The 21,804-nt window shown below is 58.6% G+C and overlaps 2 protein-coding genes across 3 annotated transcripts in view; both read right to left on the reverse strand.

Moving 5' to 3' along the window:
* The window catches only part of BCL9L (BCL9 like), a 59,582-nt gene that overhangs the window by 27,474 nt on the left and 10,304 nt on the right, over nt 1-21,804 (reverse strand). Inside the window, exon 1 of one of the 2 annotated variants that reach the window (XM_061478109.1) lies at nt 14,549-14,568. The exons of the other annotated variant lie outside the window; for it this stretch is intronic. The gene's annotated coding sequence lies outside the window, so the exon portion shown is untranslated. Of the gene's footprint in view, nt 1-14,548; nt 14,569-21,804 lie in introns of those variants that run through there. 2 annotated transcript variants of the gene reach the window in all.
* Nucleotides 13,574-21,804, reverse strand: part of PHLDB1 (pleckstrin homology like domain family B member 1) — a 72,584-nt gene continuing 64,353 nt past the window's right edge. Inside the window, exon 27 of the mRNA XM_061478091.1 lies at nt 13,574-13,585. The gene's annotated coding sequence lies outside the window, so the exon portion shown is untranslated. The remainder of the gene's footprint in view (nt 13,586-21,804) is intronic.

Raw genomic sequence — 21,804 nt, forward strand, 5'->3', positions numbered from 1 at the left:
CAAAGCCAGGAACAAAACCTTTGCCCTTTGGCTCCCGGTCCCCAGCACAGATACTAAGGCAATACCGAAACGTGGCCTGCCAGCTGCCCCATCTCCATGAGAAGATGGAGGGATGGAGAGATGAAGTGTTCAAGGCCAGGCTGGATGGGGATTTGAGCAACCTGGTCCAGTGGAAGGTGTCCAAGCCCGTGGCAGGGGGTTGGAACTGGATGAGCTCTAAGGTCCCTTCCAACCCAAACCGTTCTGTGATTGTCTGATCTCCAGCAGCACCCCACCAGCCTTGTGAGGGCTCAGAGGTGCAGACGTGCACCCCATGGGCAGGGGCAGGACCCTACTGGGGATTGCTGCAGTGAGGCTGGTCCATGCAGGACACCAGCAGACAGACACAGGGACAAAGGCCAAGCCGGACAGGATCCACCGCTGCAGGGCGAGGGGCATCGCTCACAGACTCTCCCCAGCCTTCATCCCGGGGTGAACAGCCTGGCCTCGCCTTGGAAGATGTTTCTGATTTGAGAAGACGGAGCAGGACGCGGGGCTGAGGAAGAGAGAGGTTTGCAGCGGAGCTAAAAGGGGAGATTTAGTAACTGTCGGAAAAAATGGCTGCTTTATTGCAGGCAGCTTGTAAACCCTGGAGCCTGCAGGTCTGGGAGTAATTTCTCCCTCCCACGTGCTGGGCTCAGTTTGTACTGAGGGTCAGAGGTCGGTGCTTTTCCAAAGCATTCTGGGAAAGACGCCAACTGGAGCAAGCTGCTGAACACCTCCTGCAGCCCGAGCCGAGCGGGGCTGGAGCGCGCCGTTAACCCTTCACGAGGCTCCATCCCTCCAGCGCAGGGAGAGCAGGGTGGGGAGGATGGCTGCTGCAGAGCCCCTGCACGGGGCACCGGGCTGGGAGGCAGCCGGCTTCTCGGCCCGCTTCCCGGCTCACCGGCGGCTGCATCCCAGAAAACAAGAGCATGGGAAAGGGAGAACTGAGCACCTGGGGCAAAGCCCTCAGCATGGAGGGAAAGGCACCTCGCAGCAATGCACCCAGCACCACTGCAGGGGGGAAATGAGGGCAGTACTGCTTGAGCCCAGCACCAGTCCCTGCAGCCCATACCCCCGTCTCTGCCACACCTCTGCCCTCTGAGAAGCCTGTGGGCACAAAGTCACAACCAGGGCACTAACCGGGGCACCCACAGGAGACAACGCACCCGTGGGAAGGGCCCTGCTGGACTCCTGGCACCCCTTCTCCTGGCTCCGGGACAGCGTCCAGCTGGCAGGGGGGACACGGCTTTGCTGTCTCAGCCCTGCACCGCAGTGGCACTGGATCACCTGTGCAGGCAAAAGCATGGCTCGCTGCAGCGCTCCAGCTTCCTCTCCCAGGGATGTGCGCGAGCCTTGCTGGCCTGCAGCCTGGCTCCGCTGCCCCCACCCCAGCACACAGAGGAAAGGAGCTCGGTTCTGCTTCTCAGCAGCACCTCTCATCTTCCCCTCAGACACACGCCCCATCTTTCCCTCGCTTCATCTCCTTCACGCTCAGCGCTGCACCGAGGCGGAGGAGGAGCCTGCGGTTGCTGCCCAGGCAAAGAGGAGACCTGAGAGCTCGATCGGGTCTGGCTGCCGGTGCTGCTCCAGACTCTGCCCTTCCGTGCAGCAGCACCGTGCGCAGGTGCTGCAGACCAGCACCCCAAAGCGGGCTAACGGGTGCACCAGGATCCTTCGCTCCTGACACTGTGGGGCCTTAGTCCTGCTCCCTGTGACTGCTTGCTGCCAGCCAGCCTGGAGCTGCCCTCTCCACGCCGCAACCTTCACCAGTGCTCAGGTGACTTCAGTGGCTCCTTCAGCAGCAGTCACCTGGCTGTCCCACTGCCACTGCTTCGATTCCTGGCATGGACCGCAGACCAGACAGGGGCCAGAACCTGCTGCCACGTAACTGCATGCCAAGGAATGCTCCCCCACCTCACCATGCTCCCTTGAGCTGGCAGGGGGGAACTGGCTGTGCCTCTGCAGCCCCCCACCGCAGAGACAGTCACAGTAAAGATGATGCCTCTCCCTCCAAACAGAGACTTGTGCCATCTTGTCTAAATCCCTTTGAATCGCACTCATATCTTTCTGATCCAGGTACAAAACGGCACATTTCCCCACCGGCTTCGTTTATTGCATCTTTCCAAGCTCCTGTTTTCATGTCCCACCTGCAATCCCTCCAGCTCCTTCTTCCAAACCTGCCTTCACAGTCAGAGCTGCTGAATCCTCTTTCATCCTCTACCATCTCTTCTGACTAATCCACATACCTCAGCCCTCCTTCTGGGCCTTCCCTGAGATCACAGCTCAGTGTTGCCTTCACACTCCCAGCTACTGCTTCACCAGTTTAAGGAGAAAGGAGTTTGCTACACTCCCCATGCTCTCATCCTGAAATCCTTCTGTTCCATCCCTCCCAGCTCCTCCACTCTTGCCTCTGGAGAAGCCTCCAGGCTAGAAGTACACATGGTGGCCTCTCAGCGACTGTCATGCTGGGGGACTGGCTGGGGTAAATACCTCCTCTCAGGCTGCCACCACACTCTGTGGTGCCAAACACATACCCACAGATGGGATCCTGGTGCAGCAGCACCAAGAGGCTGACACCGCAGCAACGCCTCTTTGCGTGGTGCTTCCTGCTGCCAGCATAGAAGGAATACCAAGCCTGGGGGTTACACTCAGGAGCCAGAAATCCACGACCCTGCTGCCCTCTGCACCCAAGGATCACATCATCCCAGCACTCGGACACAGCAGAAACACACCTCCCTTCTCCCCAGAGGGGCCACATTAATACCTGGAACAGCACCGCTGTGCTCCCTATGGCTGCGCAGGACAGACCCAAGCCAGGCATCGGACCAAAGCCCCCAGCTCCGGCACCGAGGCTGCAGCTCACCGCTGACCTCGCCACATCCGCTCCGCTCAAACAGCTCCCAGCTTTTTACCCCAGGCTCCGCGCCTGCCTCAGGCCCCAGGCGCTGGCTGGAGCCCTGCCAAGGCGAAGGCTGCCTGTTTGAATCACGAGCCAGGGCCGGGTAAGCATCACCTTTAACGAGCCTTTCCCCCATCAGGCACCCTGACTTCTCTCAGCTGCAGCCCTGTGAGACGGAAGGCCGCCTGGAGCACAGCCAGCCCCGGGGAACCACCATTTCAAGGTCCTGCGAAGGAGCCCGCGGCAGCAGAAGGCAGCGCTGGCCGGGAGCGCGGGGGTGATGCACGGAGCAGGCTGCTCGCTGGGAAGCTGCTGCCGCTTGCCAGGAGGCGGTGGGGGAGGAGGCAGCAGATGTCCGCAGACAGCGTTTGCGAGAGCCTGCAGCGCTCCAGCCCAGCGAGGGGAGGAAGGCGGCGGCTGGTGCCGCTGCTGCTGCAGTGCAACCCAACCGGACACACGCCGCAGGGGCTGCCCGCAAAGCTTAACCTGCCCTTCCCTCCCATAACCGCTGCTGCAGCCACGGGAAGCGGGAGCCCCCGCACCCCAGCTGGGGGTCAGAGAAAGACCTCGGGAGACCGGGACTGCAGGAGAGGAAAGCCCTGCCGTGAAACTGCAAGGCACTCCTCTCCGGGGTGGCTGCAAACCCCTGCACAGCCGTCATGCCGGGGCACAGTCCGCCTGTGGGGTCACCCTTTTGGCACTGGCGCGCCGGAAATGCCCCCCACCGCAGGTGGTCCGCACCTTCCCCCATGCTTTGCCAACAGGGAACACGGAACAGGGCCACTGACACCATGGCAGGCAGCCAGCGAGCCCAAGCCCAGGCATGCTACTTCTGGTGCACAAGGTGCCAAGGCAGCCCACGTGGTTCGGGTTTCCTGCCTCTGGGCTGGGGAGGTTGGCTTCCTCCCCACCTCACAGCAGCGAGGCCAACCAGGGGAGCTCTGCATCCAGCAGCCACCTCACAACCATCCTTGTCCCATAGGTTTTGTCCCGCACTGGGATGTGCTGAGCCAGGTACCATTGGTCTGACGGTCCCGTGGCACTGGGACACCTGAGGGCAGCAGCAGGTCCTAGGCGAGCTATTCGCTCATGCGACAGCATCCTGACCATTGCCAGGGTCTACACAACCATCTCTCACTCAGTCACTGCCCAGACTGCTCAAAAGGACCTTAAACCCTTCCCCAAAATCAGCACTTGCCCATTTTGGATGGAGAAGAACTGACTTCAGCCAGAGGGGTCTTTGGCTCATTAAGCAATACCACCCTCAAACTCATTGTTCGGATCAAATCAAGCAGTTCCTGGGCTCCTCCTGCAGCACACTGAGATGCAGTCTGGCACTTGGGTCCACTTGAGTCCTCTTAAAATAAAAAATAATTGATATGCAAATCAGATGGGGCATTAGACTGGTCTACTGGCCAAAAGCGATGCACAGATTCCCTGCTGTTCCATGCTGCAATCCCAGGCCCCCAGCACCTCTCCTCCTTCCCAAGCCAGGGGTCAGCCATCAGCCATGGCTCTCCAGAGCACTGCTGAGTCTCACCTCAAGCTGAGCCACCACCCAGGACCTGAGTTTGAGTCTGTTGAGTAGCACAACCGAGCTGCTCCAGGCATGTCGACCTCCCTGCCCAGTGGAGAGGCAAGGAGGTAGCAAGAGAAGCCAGAGCCTGGCATCCTGTCATGTTTCCTATTGGTATTATTCTATCAATATCCAAAGAGACCAATTCTTTGTGTACCCCCAATAGCTCTTCCAAAAATACTGCAAACAGCAACAGCAGCCACTGCACCACCCACAGCCAGGAGCAGGCACGGATCAAACACCAACACAGCAGCCATCCAACATGCTCCACATCAGGTCTTGGAGGAAGAGCAATACCAAAACACGGCATTAATGTGGGACATGCTCACCTCTTCCCTCTCCCCTCCCAACTTGCCGACCATCCACTACAGCTACCCCCCTCCTGCAATCCTGTTTCGACCTGAGACTGGGCAAAGCAATTAACCTCTCCATCTGGCTGCAGCAAGACAAACACAAAGCTCAGCATCGCCCAGCCAGGGATGAGCAGTCCTGAGGGATGCTGACATTGTCCCTTACCACTGAAAGGGCTCAGATCAAGGCATTGCCAGCATCAGTCTGAGAACAAGGATTGCCTAGGGCAGCTGGTTAGCTTCACTGGTGTCCAACCTACCCATTGAGGACATCTGAGGGCCTCTAGGCTACTGTTGGGGAAAGTCCTTGTGAAAGGCAGCCTGTAATTGCAACAGCCTTAGATTTGCTGCACCGGGGTCCATCCCAGCATCAGAAAAATACCCACAGCCATTAAACTAAGGGAGGAAATAAAATAAAAGACTAAATCCCACTAATGAATGTTAAGTAATAGGCTAGGACTTTGTGAAATTACTTCTGATTAAAAAGTGTAATGAAACTATAAACATTTGCCACCAGTAGCAGAGAGACTTGGTGTTCTGAAACCATGACACGGGGCTGACAGCAGTTGCTTCCAGTTCAGGTCCTGACCGCACAAATGCTCAGGTGGGTAAATCACTCTTCTCACTGATACAACACACACCCCTGCAGTATGAAGGCTAAAATCACATTCATAGCAAAACATCTGTAAGTTGCAGGTTCTGTTTAAGGCAAAGTAAGGTTTTTTCCTCTTCTCAGCAGCTCCCCACACAGTTCAACCTCCGAGAATGAGCTGGGATGGAGACGCTCATCCCTGCAAGAAGCTGACAGGAGAGCTGCTCTCATACTTCCCAGCAGTGCAGCAAAGGCGCTTGGCCTCCGCTGTCACACGCAATCTGTGCTTCTGCCTGTGAGCCCCGAGAAAGGGAAGGGGACAGATCCCTCATTTCCCAGGTGGAGGAGGGGACACGGCCCTGGGGAGGTGCTGGAGATGGGTGGAGTGATGGAAAAAAGGGAGAGGAGGGCACAGTTCTGGTGCCCACATCCCACTCTGAGGCTGCCAGGCCTGCACAGGCTGCCAGATCAAATAGCTTTCCAGAGCCACGCTCCTGACAGGCGTAATGGGCAAAGCCCTCACGGCAGGACCGGCGCGAGGCTCTTCCACCCACAGCCATCGCCGCCCACGTCTGATGCTCATCTGCCACGACTGGCAGCAGCTGATGCCTTCGGATCACACAGAAACCTCGATCCCTCCCCCCAGAGAAGTCCTCCAGCTTCCCAGGACACCGGGGAGGTTTTACAGCCTCCAACCCAGCCCCTGCACCTTAGAAAGAGATCTAGGACACTGTGCGGACACGCAAGAAGGATGGCAAGGCCCAGCCTGTATCCCCAGTACCTCTCTGGACACTTGCTGGGAGATCAGTGCCACGGTCTGCAGGCTACGCTGAAGGACACCAGACAAATGCAAGGGCAGACCTTTGGCACCTCACTAAGGAGGAGTCTATCCAAAACCAAGGGCTCCTGGCTCCCTTCTCAGCACCATCCTACCAAGCAAAGGCAGGAAAGTCACAGCTTATTTTGTGTCCCAGTTTCTCCTAGTGCAGCATGGCTGCTCAGCCAAAAGGACAAATTGCACAAGACTGACCCTTTTCGCGTCAGATGCGCTGGTGGCACTTGTGCTCCTACACCTCTGTGCCCAGTGGCATCCTACTTGGGCACTCTGCTGTCTCCTGTGATGGGGAGGCCTTCACAGCATCCAGTGCTGGTCCCCACCACGAGCTTTGCGGAGCAACACGCAGCGCATCCACACGCGGGAGCCTCCGCCTGCGACCACACTAGAAACAAACCCACCGCAATTCAGAAAGAGCACAATTAGCACAGAGTCAAAAGCCAGGACCTGTGCTGGCATTCGGGAGGGAAAACTCTTCCCTGTAGAAGAGGAGTCGCTGCTTCCCTGCACCCACTGTGCACCCTCCGCTGTGCCCAGCTCCCCAGGAGGCACTGAGCCCGCACACCCCCATCACTAGAAAGCATCCATACAGCAGCATACAAGATCCTTCCTGTCTTCCAACCCCATCTCGCCCCCTCTCAACTGGGACCCCCTCATAAAAGTAAGAAGAGACAGGCCTTTCCAGGCATTTCCTTTTTCTGAAAAGGCTGTAAAATTTTCCAAGCGTAGCCAGAGCCAGAGCAAAGTTTGTCAGGAGCTCAGCTCGTTAGGCGGCTGCTCAAGGAGCCCCGCGGGAGGCGCAGGCTGCATAATTCAAAACAGCTTGGACCCTGGAAAAGAAAATAGAAACCAGGCTGCAAAAGCAAGGGGGGCAGCTCCAGCTCCTGCGTAACCCCCGCTCTGGGATCACCCCGTCCCCATCCGGGGGCTCGAGAGGAGCCCCGGTCCCAGCAGAGGTGCTGTGGCCAGCCCAAGAGGAGCTGGCACCAGGCGGAGGAAATTCCAAGCCTGTTGCTTCTGGCAGTAGCACCGGGCCCTGGCTAGGACCTCGGCAACCTGGAAACCGGCTACTCAGCAATTTTCCTGCCATCCAGAGGGTTTGTTCTGAACCACAGTTTCACTTCCCCCTCCCTGCATCGCAGCCCAAGAGGCAGGGAACACCAGAGGCAAAAAAGCGTTCACTCAAAAGCAGTCATGACCAAGCCCCCCCCCCCCCCCCGACTGCTCTGCACTGGGACAGCAGTTCTGGAACCGCTGCCATTCCCCCCGCTGCATCTGGGGGCGGGGAGAGCAGAGGAAACTTGCTTGGACCAGCCCTAGGTCTCCCCGGTTCCTTTTGCTCCTTGCCAGAGAAAAGTTCAAACAAGGCTGCACGGAGGCAGGACACAGGCAGCTTTCAGCCCAGCCTAACTGCCGCACTTGAGGCTTGCCTGTGGCTGGACCCACTCTGTTTGGGCCCTATCTGGCCCAATCCCCCGCTGCAGACCAGTGCTGGGATGTATCCTGACGAGGAAGTGGTGAAAGCTCCAGTGCTGCAGGGGTTTCCACAGCCTTGGCCAGCTCGCCATCACAAAGAGTCGCCCTCGCTCTCAGTCACTGCCCTTTGGAGCTCCCCGTCCAGCTCCTCGCTGCCCTGAGCGTGGAGACCTACAGCGTGGCTACTTCAGATCCTTGCAACCACTTTTTCTAAGCCAGCATCCTCCACTTTCCAAGGAAGCTAGGAGCCCAGCACCACACAACAATAGAACGAAGCAGCAGTCACTGCACCCACTGCTGAAATCCCTTCCCATGTTTGTTGTGAAGTGGAGCACAACTACTTTGGGAGGGAACACACTGCAAGCACAGAGAAACAACTTCCCTTAACTTAAACCCTGAAGAGAAACCTGGGCATGGCCCTCCAAACAAGGACACAACATTCTGGGAGAGAGGCATTTGCCTGCCAAGCGCACATCAGATGAGGACCGTGGATGCTCAACTCACTGGCCAAGAATACTGCGACTTCTGCTGTAACCACACCAGTCACAGCTTGCTAACTTCAGTTTTCTCAGCTGGTAAACCCTGGTGATGAGACACTTGGGGATGGGAAAGCTTTGAGGATACTTCACAAGAGAAGTCTCTGACCTCCAGCTTCTCAGAGGGCTGGAATAGCCCCCTTCCACCTGGACTCAACTAGGAGGCTGAGACCCAAAGAAGCAGCTGAGTAGAAGCAGAGTGATGAGCAGGAATTGGGAATCCTGGCTTCTGTCCCTAGCTCTGCCCCATATTCCCTTCCTGTCTTCAGTTAAGTCATTTCCTCCCACTTTTCCTCCCAGTCTCTATTGCGGAGAAGAAACCCAAGCCCTTGCTTCTGCAGAGTGCTCGAAACCTCCTCTGGGCCGTGAGCATGCAGAATGCCGCTATGGCCAGAGGCTGCAAGACGGCCGGCGCGCAGGAGCCAGAGCGCTCGCGCAGACCCCGGCGAAGCCTGGCATTTCCTGTGCTTACATTCTGAGAAACAGAGTCTGTAAACACTCGGTGCTGCAGAGCATCTCCTGTACAAGCCATATTCTGGCCCGTTCCTCTCCTCGGCCACTGCGGTGAGCAGCCAGGCAAGGAAAAGGAAGGCTGCTCTGCCGAGCTGTGGCAGAGGGAGCAGCGCAGCCACACACAGCATCGCTCTGGGCAGTTCGCCTGCAAGGAGGTGGCCCTCAAATGGGCAGCAGCAAGGATGGGGATGGGGAAGATACAGCAATGGGAGAGGCACGGTTAACAGGGGAGAAACAGCAAAACACAACTGCAAAAAACAACCCAAGCAGCAGCCCGGAGAGGCAGGACGGAACAGAGGAGCCTGAGGAGCGCAGCCCTCCTGCTTGCTAGCAGAACTGTCCTGTGGCCTCCCACATACCTCAGGGAGAGGGAAGACCAGTAGGCACAGGCAGGAACAAGGAGCACTCTGTGGTTTTGCTTGGTATTTCAGGCCATCTCTCACACAGGAGGAGCTCTGCTTCGCTTTCCAAGTCTCGCCCTCTCTGGCACAGATCACAAACCTGGCTCCTGGCCCAGACCTTGGCTCCAGCAGAGCTCCTCACCAAACAGGGTGACGCCCCACCTCTGGGCACAGCACACAGCCCAGTCTTAAAGCCATCTTGAGGCTATTACCCCAGCATCAGAAGAGGCTCCCCAGCATCCCTAGCTGGGATTCAAGGCATCTCCAGTCACAGCTGAAAGAAACAAAACCCCAAACCTAGCTCCTACTCTTGTGCCATACTCTCTAGCAGCTCCGCCCGCAGCTGGCAGATGATCTGCCCACACCAGGGAAGCACAGCCTCCCTAAGATGCCCAGGCACAGCCAGCATGTTCTGCTGCCTGCAGCTGCCCAGAGAGATGCAGCAGGACAAGACGTGAGGTGAAGGCCCTGTCCTCTCACCACTGGCAGAGCGAGGGGCTGGAAACCCCTGCCTGAAGCACACACCTGACAACCCAGCGAGTACACTGGTGTGCCAGGGAGAAACTTGTGCCCAGACACCAGCAGTGTCCAAGAGCCAGCCCATCTCCCCAGAAAGAGCTGAGCAAGGGGAAGCAGACCTCATCCCACCGGCCGCACCCTGCCTGGACACGCACCCAGAGGGCACGGAACAGGTTCCCACTCATCTCTTCAGGGTGCTGCAGCCCATCATCCTCACGATGCTTTCTCCAGTGGAGGGTCACAGTCAGCATCAAGGCAACCCTGCCTCTTTGGGAGCTGTGTGTTTCTGATGGCCTGTCCCACACCCCAGAAGAGGCACCAGGAGCGTAAGGTGTGACTGTCCACATCCAAGCAAGTGGCCAGTCAGGAGGCCAAGAGCAGTGCACCCATTTCCAAGGCTCAGCACAGCCATGCTGAGGTGTCCCATGCTCCCTCTCTTGCTGCACCAGGTTCCAGGCTGCCCCTGGCACCAACCAGCCCAGCTCTGCTGGCCAAGGATGCAGGGAGCGTGCTGGACTCCTGGCAAGCTGCCCCTCCGTAGCGTGGCTCTCCCTTAAATCAAAAGCAGGTGCCGGTGACACTAACTGCTTCCTCTACGCTGGCTCCTGCCGAGTACAGCCCTGTGGCAATGGCAAACGCCACCATGAACTGGTCCCAATTAGAAGAAAATCCATCACTCTCCACCTTTGAGTTTCAAAGAAAATCAGGTAGGAGGAAAATAAAACCAGCTCCCCATTCCCAGGAAGGGCCCACTGCCAAGCAGATGACCTGGAACAGGCACCACAGTAGGAGGAAGGGTGCATCTCATCCATGCCACGTGGTTTGGCTGGCGTTGCCTCCCGGGAAGAGGCCGAGGAAGGGCACAATACAGGAACAGAAACCATCCCCACGAGCCTCGGGATCAGTTCCTGGGTACCTTCCACCCCAGGCTGCCAGGGGCAGCGCTTGCAGAGGGGAAGACAAACCAGAGGAGCAAAGCCGGACCTGCTGGTGAGTAGCATGCAACTTCCAAACAGAACTCGAGCAGAACTAAGGAATGTCAGCTCAGCCATCCTCACCCCCTGCACCGCACAGAGCTGCTGGAAACACACGACTGAGAAGCAAAGCAGCTGCGATGCTTCCTAGCCCCTGTGCTTCAAGACAGCGTGTGTGTTTTTCCACAGCTTCAGCGCTACAAGAAACCTCGTAGGGTAGTTTCATTCTCATGGAGATCAAGTAAATTCATAATCCAAAGCTCCCATGCCCCTGGAAACACGGAACCGCACAAGGTCACCAGAAAATACATTTGCAGTTGACATCTTCCTGAGAGGAAAGGGGAGCTGAGCGACACTGAGTCCTAACCTACATTAGTCTGGGATCTGCCAGAAGAATCACTGTCGTGGTTTAAACCCAGCCAGACAGCTTGTTCACTCACTCCCCCCGCTTCTTGCCCTCCCCCTAGTCCCAGAGGGACGGAGAGGAGAATCGAAAAGAATGCAACTCCCACGGGTTGAGATAAGAACAGTCCAGTAACTAAGGTATAACACAAATCACTACTGCTACCACCAATAATAATAATAATAATGATAAAGGAAATAACAAGGGAAGAGAATACAACACCTCACCACCAGGCAACCGATAACCCTCCCCCCCCCAGCCCGACCAAGCACCGACCGATACCTCCTCCAACCCTGCAGTCCCAGCCCTTCTGGGTAACTCTCAGTTACCTCCTGGCCGTGACGTGCTGTGGTATGGAATACCTCTTTGGTCAGTTTGGGTCAGGTGTCCTGTCTCTGCTTCCTCCCGGCTTCCCCTTCTCCCTGGCAGAGCATGAGGCTCACAAAGTCCTTGGCCAAACCAAAACATCATTGTTATCAGCTCTGTTCCCAGGCCGAAAGTCAAAACACAGCACTGCACCGGCTACCAAGGAGGAGAAAAATGACTGCTACTGCTGAACCCAGGACAGTCACGATGGCAATCCTCCTAGTACTTCACCGATGCAGCTTAAATGACACTGAGAAAATATTGCTGCACCTGTACATCTATCACTATGGTATCTCTATTTCATTACATCACACATCCACACATATATGTGCCACGTTTCCTGTTAAAAATGCCACAACCATGGCACAATGCTCCTGTGCTCCCCCTCGTCCTGGGTAGGAACACCAAACTTGCGCTTTTCTAAGGAGGACTGACATAATCTCCAAGAAGAGGCTTGACTGGAGTCCCATCACTCAGGGTTTTTAAAACTGGATGGAGCCCTATGGAATTGAGAGCTGGAAGCCAGCCCGTGCCATACCCAGGCAACAGCTAAACTCATTGTAGCAGCTGGAATACACAACACAAGATGTGCCAGCAAAAGCACATGTGGACCTCAGGGGGACACAAACACATCCTCAAGTGCTCCAGCAGCTAAAAACTTTCACTTTTGGCAGCAGTCAAGCCCAACACAATCACCTGAGACAGTCCAGAGGCAAAGGCTGTCCTGATGTCAACCCTGAACTGTACCAACAAGAGATGGGGCACAGAAAATGATCCCAGGACCCAGCTTGTACTTGAGACTGCAACCTGTTGAAGATGAACCGGGTAAGCCACAGACAGTAACACCTCTACAGCAGTAAGAAAGAGGCACTGGCTGGGACACAGCTGATGCTCCCGCAGTGGGAACCAAGAGCCTCCTCTCTAGCTACTGCTCCCTTCCGCACCCCTCCACAGCCAGTGCTGCTGGGAGGAAAGCACAGTGCTCCAGCGGGAAACAACAGCAGTGGTGAGAGGGAAAAGCAAAGATTTCCCCCCCCCAGAACAACTCAATGGAAAAGTCAACGACTCAATGGAAAAGTCAAAGAGCTTGGACCTAATGGACTCTAAGCCATCACAAGCAAGGTCCAGCACACCCTTGGCAGCTGCTCTGGAGCAGTGCAGCCCAGAGACCTCAGTACTTGCAGGTCTGTGATGGCACAGTTGATTCACGCACCAGTCTGTCCCCTCCATCACACAGTGGCCAGAGAACCACCTTCCAACAGCAGCACAGTGAGATGCAAAAGGTCGAGGGCTTTAAAGTACAAAATGTAACTGGTTTACTCTCAAGTGAAAGACAACTGTGGTTTTAAGTTTCTGAGTAAGTTCACCTTTAGCTGCTGACTTCTATTTTCCCAGTGGAGGGGTCTGGAAAAAGGAAAGGGACTTTCAGGGGCAGGGAGACATAGTAACACCTATGACACTGCACCGCAGAAAGCACCCAATACCACAAGATGGATTTTCTTGCTAAGGAAGATGCAGGCCAGGGTGGTAGGGAGGCACCAATCCTACCCACTGCCCAGCTAAAATAGCAAAACACATGTTAAAAAAAACAGACAAAGAAGCTCTAGAGCATTTAGGGTGTGAACGCTCTGGAAAAAGGCCCCAGTGGAGTAGACAACTGCTATAGGGCCAGCACACCAAAACACTCATCTTTCTGCGAAGGAGAAAGAATCAGGCTGCAACATCGACAGGTGATTTCTGCACTAGCCCCAGCCTTGGGCGTGTATTCCATACCCACGTGGGGAGGCAGCCGGCGTTATCGTGGGCACCAGAGCCAAAGGAGCTCCTGCTTCAGTACCAACACAGACTTGCCACGCAACCCTGGGCAAATCACTTCCTCTGTGACTCACTTTTCTTATCCCTCCTGCCACCAAAGCAGCAGAACAAGACGCACACACATCCCTTTGCAGGGGCCTGGCGACTGACGGGTGGAAGGAGCAGCGTGTTGCTCTTGCGTGCCTGGCATGAAGCAGCACTTGGGCAGGGTAGTGAGCAGTAGCCACGGCTGCAGCACAGAGCCCGCAGGTCAGGACGTGCAGTAAGGCCCTTGCAGTCTGCGCTGCGGGGAGGTGCGTGGCCATCCTCCATGCCCCGCTCCCAGCGACCCTTCGCCTCGCACGACCAGGACAGAACTGTGCGACACCGCAGACCGACACCCTGTCAAACAGCCCTGAGGCGCGCAGACGCCACACACAACACAACAGCCTGCCCTGTCATGTAGCATTACTTATGTGTTCAGATATGCATCCTTCTCACATTTCTACTCCAGCAAGTGGTTGCTAGCAGAGCGGGGCGAGGACAAGTTCACCACCTGCCGAAGACATGTCCCTAGCACAACGCAGGGAAGGTTTTGTTACAATGGTTCCTTTCCGTGCGCAAAGAAAGCACGTATGTTTGATGTTTCCCCCCTTTTTCCTCCGCGCCGACCACACGCCTGGTTCACCTCAAGGGGGGAAGGAAGCTGCCGAGAAGGACACCCAAAGAGAGAGATCTCCCCTAACAATTAAAATAGTCTCCAACAGGAGCACTAATTGAAACCCCACGTGAAACGCATCGAGTCCGGACACAGGAATCCCAGCGGCAATCCGCCCTGGGGCTTTCACAGCACCAGTAACAAACCCCAGCGCAGCCCCGGTAAAGCCCAGCGCAATGCAACCAAGTTCTGCGCCTCTAGAGCCGAGCCCCACTCGAGCCTCTTTGGTCCTCGAGGAATTACCAGAGGCCACGTCGATGGGTTACGAGGACCCGCAAAGCACGAGCCCAGCGGGAAGGGCCACGCGGAGCAGAGATGTCCGAGGCAAGCGGGAGCGCTGACAGCACAGCCCCGGCCGGCGGGGCGGAGGTGGGGGGGGAAGCGCCGGGCAGGCCGAGCCGGGGCCGCCCCCCGGGAGCTGCAGCGCAGCGGCTTCCCGCTGCCCGGGACGGGCTCGGACGGCGGCTCCCGGCGGCGCCCCGTGCCCCGGTGACAGCCCAGAGGCGGGGCGGGGGGACACGGGGGAGCGGAACAATGGGGCGGCGGCCGCCCGGGCCCGGCGGGGCACTCACCTCGGCGGCGGCGCGGCTCAGGGCAGGGCAGGCGAGCCCGCCGGGGCGGCGCGGCGCGGCTCCGCAGGCTGCTGAGGGCCGGCCGGCGGCGCGGGGCCGGCGGCGCGGGCCGCGCTCATGGCTCGGCCCCCCGCCGCGGGGCGCGGGGCCGGGGCCGGCGGCGGCGCTGCCGGCGGAGCCCCCCGCCCCGCCGCGCCGCTCCTTCCGCCGGCGCCGCCGGCGGCTCCAGCCCGCGCCCGCCGGCGGGGGTGGGCGTCCGGCCGCGGCGGGCCCCGGCTGCCCGCCCGGCCCCGGGCCGCGGGCGGCTTCCCCGCGCTGCGGCGGGCGGCCGGGCGCGGGCGGCGGGCTGCGGAGCCGGCGGGCGCAGCGGCCCGGGCGCGGGCGGGGACGCCGTGGCGAGGGGCGAGGCGCTGCGGGTGCCGAGTGCTCCTTTCTCCGCCGGAGCCGGAATAATCATTTGGAGAAACAGGATCATTCACTTTCCTCCGAGCGCGGAGCCAGGCGCTGCCCTGTCAAAATAAAAGCCCCGCGCGCTGATTAACCGCTTCCTGGTCGCGGGCGCTGCGCCGGCCGCCCAGCGGCCTGCCGCGGACCAGCACCGGCACCCGCGGCTCCCCACGGCGCCACCGGGGCTTCTCCCACTGAGCATCCCCTTGCCCGGCTTCACCGGCCCGCGGGCTCCCAGTTCCAGCCACGATGACGCCCTGCCCATCACGCTCTGGAGCCTCGTTCAGCCGGGGACATCCCGCACCCGAGCCGCTCTCTGCCGTGCCTCCCAGTAGCACATGTATAAGGGCTGGCCCCAGCCCCGGGAAGGGCAGCACGCTACTGTCTTCACCGACAGCCACCCTCTTCCCTGAGCAACGGCCTCCACCGACAGCGGCACTCGGGTGGGGGTGCTGAGAGAGACAGATGGGAGCCAGGGAACAGGAGGATACAGCAGCTGAGGTGGCTAAGGATGGCTGAGCGCAGGCTCGGGGGAAGCAGCACGTATCTCACACATACTGTTTGCTGCATGCAGGAGCACAAGCAGCCCTCGGCCGAGCTCGGGCCCAGCTGGCTGCCCGTGCTTCCCTGCCTGCTCCCTGCCCCGGCAGGCAGACAGGAACCGCACAAGTGCGCACATCAGCCTGCCAAGACAGTCCTGATCCCGGCAGCATCTCAACCAGGACGTGTCACCTTCCTGCCCGACCTCGGGGCGGGCTGGGGAGGGAAGACTGGAAGCAGGGACCGGCTGGCAGCGTCCCCAGCATTGCAGAGCTAAAGGAAACGCAGGCACAAGCCATCATCCCTCCGGTGGGAACGCGCGGCCCTGACCCACGATGGAAACGAACCAGCCCCCCCCGCACCGCTGCAGCCGCCAGACACCAGTCGCTCGCCCTTCAGCGGCTCGGCCCCCCCGGGAAGCAGCAGCGGGAACGGGGCGGGGGGGCACAGGGACGCACACACACACAACCGTTCCCATTCCTATCCCCATCCCATCGCCATTCCCGGGGCGCCGCGGCGGGAGCGCGCAGGCCGTGCGGCAGCGCCCCCTGTCGAAGCATGAGGCGGGCTCCCGACGGGGCGGGGCAGCACGCGCCTCCCCTCGCCCCGCCCCGGCAGCAAAGCGGCGACGTGCTCACACGCACTGCCACCGGCCCCGGTACCCGCGCCCCGCCAGCCGCACCCCGCCGGGCTCCCGCAGGCAGCGCCCAAGCCCCGCTGAGGCATCGCAGCTCGGTGCCCGCAGCAGACGGGCAGCGCATCCTTCCAGCCACGTCCGGTGCAGAGGGGACCGGGACGTGCGGAGCCACCTGCCCCCCGGCCGCCTCTCCCTGCGGCCTCTGGGCTCTCTACATCACGGCCCCCGGCCTCCCTCAGTGCTTGAGTACATGAAAGCGGCAAAGCGAGAGCAGCGAAGGTTCAGCGGCTGGAGCAGCCGCTGCCGGGTCAGCGCTGAACCTCTGCTTCTAAATATCTGCCAGGCGAGCTGCCCTCTCAGCGCTTGACTCCAGCTCCCAGCTTCCCGTTCCCGCCTCCATCATTACGCCCACACTAGGAAAGACAGCAGGGGAGGGGATGGGGAAGCAGGGTCCTCGCATTCTCCAAAGCCTCCCTCTGCCAACACCACCACCGTGACTGCAGCTCATCCTGGAGCTGCCTGGTACATCGACATGTAAGCGAGCCACTGGCCGAGGTGCCCAGACTGGCTTTTACCTGGTATGATGAACTAGACTGAAGGAAACAAGCCCGGGGCTGCAAAATGTCTCTTTTGGGAGCAGCCATCTGCTCTGCAGATCCACACAGGTACAGAGCAGGATCTGGTGGCAGCTCCGGCGTTAAATCCACAGACCTAGCGCGCAAATTCATCCCATGTTTCCCCAGAAAGGCAAAGGTCCAACCAGGACATTGAAGAGGCTACATTACTGCTACAGATAGACTCTGGCCTAAAAACGGCTTTTCAGTTCTCCCCATGCTACCCTGGTCCTGCCCATCCCACCGTGGTCCTTCCCCACAGGCTCTGGCCAGTGCCCTCCTCTCCCCTCAGACACTGGCACAAATCATGTCCCGCAGCCTCACAAGTCCCTCTGCTTGTGCCTCCATCTCCCTTGGGCTACGTCGGAAGGTCTCAATCCCACTTCTGTTTTGATGGCACCACAAAGCCATCGTTCAGGGAATGAGCCAGCCCAGGAGAGGCCCCAGGCCAGTGCCCAGTCCTGCAGCCAGCGGGGGAAGAATGGACTCCCTCATTTCGTGCTCGCTGGAGTTTGCGCAGGGTGGACGCCAGCAGCGGTGAGGAGCCTGTGCCACCACAGCTGAGGCAGCCTGTGCTGTGCCAGACAGACCTGGATGGAATCAGGAGGGCCCAGCTTGGCTGCTCTGCTCCTTTCAAATGGGATCCCAGCCTGCTTCCTCCATGCTAATTTATTAACCGTCACACCTCTAGCAGGCCAAGACCATTCACCCAAAAGAACCCAGGAAGCACAAAGACAACACAACAACCTATGTAGCCAGACAGTCTCCTGCTCAGCATCCTCTCAGCAGAGCTGGGCCCTGGCCCCCTGCCATACACTGGGATTTTCCTGTGCTGCAATCCTAAAGGCAAAACGCAGCCTGCGCTGGAGCACTGGAGCAGAATTTAATCAAGCTAAGCCACCCTCTTCCCAAACGGAAATATGCTGCTGCAGCCCCAGCACAGCTGACACACCATCGTCTAGCAAAGACAACTTCTGACACGGTTCCAGGATCGCAAAGACATTGAGGCTTGGGATTCTGGATGCCTTGCTGATTTTGACACATCACATACACTCGTAATACCCATAGGGGCACAGGCACAACACTTCAATCCTTCTCTTCCTGTAACTCCTGCTCACTCTGAACACAAACCTCATCCTCCCACCACCTCAAATGCTTGCTGAAACCCAGGGAAGTCATCCCAGATCTGCTGCACAAAGTCACAGTGGTGCTGTGATGCTGGTATGGGAGAAGAGCCTAACTCCTACCACAGCCTGGCCTGGGGTGGCCTCCGCTCCCTGCTCTAGCTGTGTTTGCACCGGTCTTTGCACAGGGCCCTGCAGAGGTGTTTGCTTTGCTGTCCCGGTCTCAGCCCAGTGCTGCTGTCCAGAGCCGTCCCAGTGAGCAGCAAACCCAGAAAAGGCCGGGGTCTACCGGTGCTGGAGCTGGGAGAGAGCCTCTGCCCCGCCACCTGCTAAGCCAGGAGAGGGCCCGGACAGACCGGCGAGGCAGCTGCTACCAGCACCTGCGGGGCGCGAAGGCTTAAACCCTCGTTTAGCGGGGCCACCGGCGTGATAAACGCGGCCACGGCCGGGGCCGCCGCCCCCCGCTGCCGCCCCGGGCTCGGCGGGCGAGGACTCTTATCCTGATACGGCTCCTTCCTCCGAGAGCGGTTCGGGAGAGCTGCGCGGGCAGGGCCGGCTCGGGCGGGCAGCGCGCGGCGCACAAAGCCCGCAGAGCCCGGCGGGAGGGACCGGGGGCAGCGCTCCCCCCGCAGCGCCGAGATTCCCGTTCCCCGGGGCAGTCCCGGCCGGCCGCGCAGGCCCCACACGGGCGGGCGGCGGGGGACGTCGGGGCTGCGCAAGCAGGGGGGAGGAGGCAGCGCAGCGCAGCACAGCCTGGCTGCTGCGGTCGCATTCCTCAGCTCCGCTCCGCGCCGAGGCCGCGCTGCGCTCCACCAGCCTGCCCACAGCCCGCGGCCCGCGGGTGGCCTGTGCCGCTCCGGTCCCTGCCTGCCAAAGCACGTACAGCCCCGGCCATGCACACCTCGTGCGCACATGCCAGTGACGGGTGTGGGAGGCAGTGTCGGCGCAGACATGCTTTCTGCAGGCATGCACAAGCACAAGCACGGCCGAACATAGCAGGGCACAGGGGTGCCAGCCCCGAGCCACGCTGCAGCCAGCACCAGCATCATACCAGGAGATAGCCAAGGAAGGTGCAAGAACAGCTTTTGCTGTCCATACTATTACTGTCCTAAGGCAGGACTAGGAATGGAGTAATCCCTAGCTTTGATTTATTTACTCAGTGCTTTCATCTCCAGACGGCTTCTGGAGGCTTGGTGACTGCAGACACTCGTGCCCTGTGTCAGAAAGTCACAGAGCAGAGATCAGGAGAGTTTTCAGGGAGGCCGCAAGCCTACCACCGATTCAGTTTTATTCAATGCTGCTATTAGTGTTTGGGGTCACTTGAAATCACCGCTTTGTAAATGGGGTCATGATAGGAAACACTAGCGAGCTGCTGTCAGCTGCACCAACACTCGGGCAGCTGCTGGGCTGGATGCATTCATCCCGTGTGCCACACACCATGAGGAGTCTGGGAAAAGGGCCTTCCCGCCAGGACCACCCAACCCCTGCCCCACTACTTGTTGCTTGCATTTCTGTTCAGTTTCTCCCTCCCTCAAATGTCATTGTCACTGGACATCCATGCTATTGCCTGCAGAGGGACAAAGAGCGCATGGGGTTAGGGTCAGGTTTGCTTCTCCAGCCTTGCGCATACTCATGCTTCATGGGCCGAGGGGGACACGGGATGGGGAAGGGTCCCGGCGCGGGGCTGCCCGGGGGCTCCGGCAGAGAGAACCGGGCAGCGCGGGGCGGGACTCGGCGGCGCCACCTGGCGGCGCAGCGGCCGTGGCACCGCTGCCGGGGCTCCCCGGCCCTCCCCGCCCGGCGCAGGGGTCCCGCTCGCCGCCGCTGCCCCCGGGAAGAGCGGGGTTGTCCCGGCCGCAGGCAGACTTTCCCCTGGAGCAGCCGAGCCGGCAGAAGCGCTTCCTAGCACACCACCTGGTTGGTTTTATCCCTGTTTGCCCTCTCAGAGGATGCAAAGGAGAAGCAGTGATCTCCAGGGCTCTGCACGACAGAACAGCGGCACGTGCACAGCAGAAGGGGATGTTTTAATTAAGAGGAAAAGGAGAGACTGTGGCTCCAGTGAAAAATGCCAAACAGAGCTTTAGCATGCAGGCACCGGAGTGCGGAAATGGATTTCCACAGCATGCAATACATCTTCACCCCTCCTATAACACGAGGAGCTCAACAAACCCTCCATCCCTGCTGCAGCAGTGCCTTATGCTGGCTCCTGAACCACTAAATCACACCTTCCATCACAGACAGCCCTTCTTAAATACCTGTGTACAGGTGCCTTCACACACTTCCCATCTGCCCTTTATGCGATATCAACACCAAGAACCAAGCATCAAAACCTCTTGACTCTCCAAGGCAGAAGGCGACATAAGGGGTTACACGATAGTTATGTGTCTGCAGGAAGGGTCCAGAACACCAAACACAGGGGCTGACATGGGGTCATTCAGATGCCAAGGTGCTTGGCCAAGACAAAATCAGAGGCAGGAACTTGGTTTGGACAGGTACAGCTTGAGGGAGGCTGCCAGAGCCCCACCAGCTCTCTAGCAGGGCAGCTATGAAGGGTGAAGAAGAGTGCTGCCCAGAGCGGCGAGGCTGAAGCAGCCTGGCTGCTAGCCCCACTACACGTGGGACTGAGTAATAGGAAAACTTCCTAAGAAGGGGCTTGGGGAATGTCTCCCCTCTGCCACTGCCCCTTTCTCTTCCAAATCCAGCCTCTCTCCCAGTTTTAGCACATATGCTGTATTGAAAAACACCAAAGTGCAGCTACTTCAAGAACAAAGCCAACAGAAGACAATTTGTTAAGGTGTAGGATCGCAATTGTTTGAAACTTTCTGTGCATGCTCTTAACCTACCAGGCCAAGGCACGATCTTCCTGGACATAACAAAAGGCTACAAGAAGGTGACAGTGCAAGAGCTGGAGCAGCACTTCCTCCCTTACTGCCTCTCATCCGTACAGCACTCATGACACCAGCCTAGTCTCTGCAGAAACAAGCAGGAAAATCCCCCAGCTACAGTGAAGAGCTGAGCATGTACCACCCTGGTGCTCAGAGAACTCAGAACAGGAGAGACCCTTGGGGTGAGCGGGTGGCCTCATGGACAGTGGGGGTCCAAGACTCCCTTTCATAGCTGTGGGATGCAGAAAAGACCAAGCTAAAGGCCACATAAGCAGAATTACTTCATCCAGTCCTTAATAGTCTTGCTGTATTTCCCCAGTTCCTCTCTCTAACTGCTGCCTTCATCCTGGTTACCAGAAGCCTCACAAGCTTCCCCATCCTCTGACAGCCACAGCTCTGTGTCCAGGCTAGAAAAGGGGAGAGAGACAGAGGGAAAGGGAGAAAGGAGTTTTTCCAGAAGCCAATGAAATGCAACTGTGAACATAGTTCCCATGGTAACAGCAGGATCCAGGGGAAGAAAAGGGAATGTAAATCGGATTATCAAGGGGATGAAGAGGGAGGGACAAGTGAACCAGTTGCATCCTCCAGCCCAGCCAGGCCGCTGGCACATCACCCATAGTGTGTGCCTGAGCACTGCATCCCCTCCACACCTCAGCTCCTGCCCAGAGAGCCCCCTTCGCTCTGCACCACCGTCACCCCATGGGGCAAGAGCCCCACAGCACCAGGGCTCAAGGAGGGAGTCCTACCACCACCCCCCAGCCCAGAATCTTTCCCCTCAGAGGAGCAGTCCCCCTGTAATCGATGCAATATATTACTTTCACTGCCTGACATCATAACAGTAAATGAGGAGGAGGCTCAAAAAAAAAAAAAAAAAAAAAAAAAAATCAAAGAGAAGTAACTCATGAGACCCAAGATTTATGCTCCTCCACCCACAGGGGAAACTGAGCACTCCTCCATGACATTCTAGCAAGGACTCGCGCATACAATGAAATCAAGGCGGCTTTCAATA

This window comes from Pezoporus flaviventris, unplaced genomic scaffold (genome assembly GCF_033815535.1).
Source record: "Pezoporus flaviventris isolate CSIRO_AGI_PZ_B2104156 unplaced genomic scaffold, CSIRO_AGI_Pfla_v1 ptg000113l, whole genome shotgun sequence".
NCBI classification, from domain to species: Eukaryota; Metazoa; Chordata; class Aves; order Psittaciformes; family Psittacidae; genus Pezoporus; species Pezoporus flaviventris.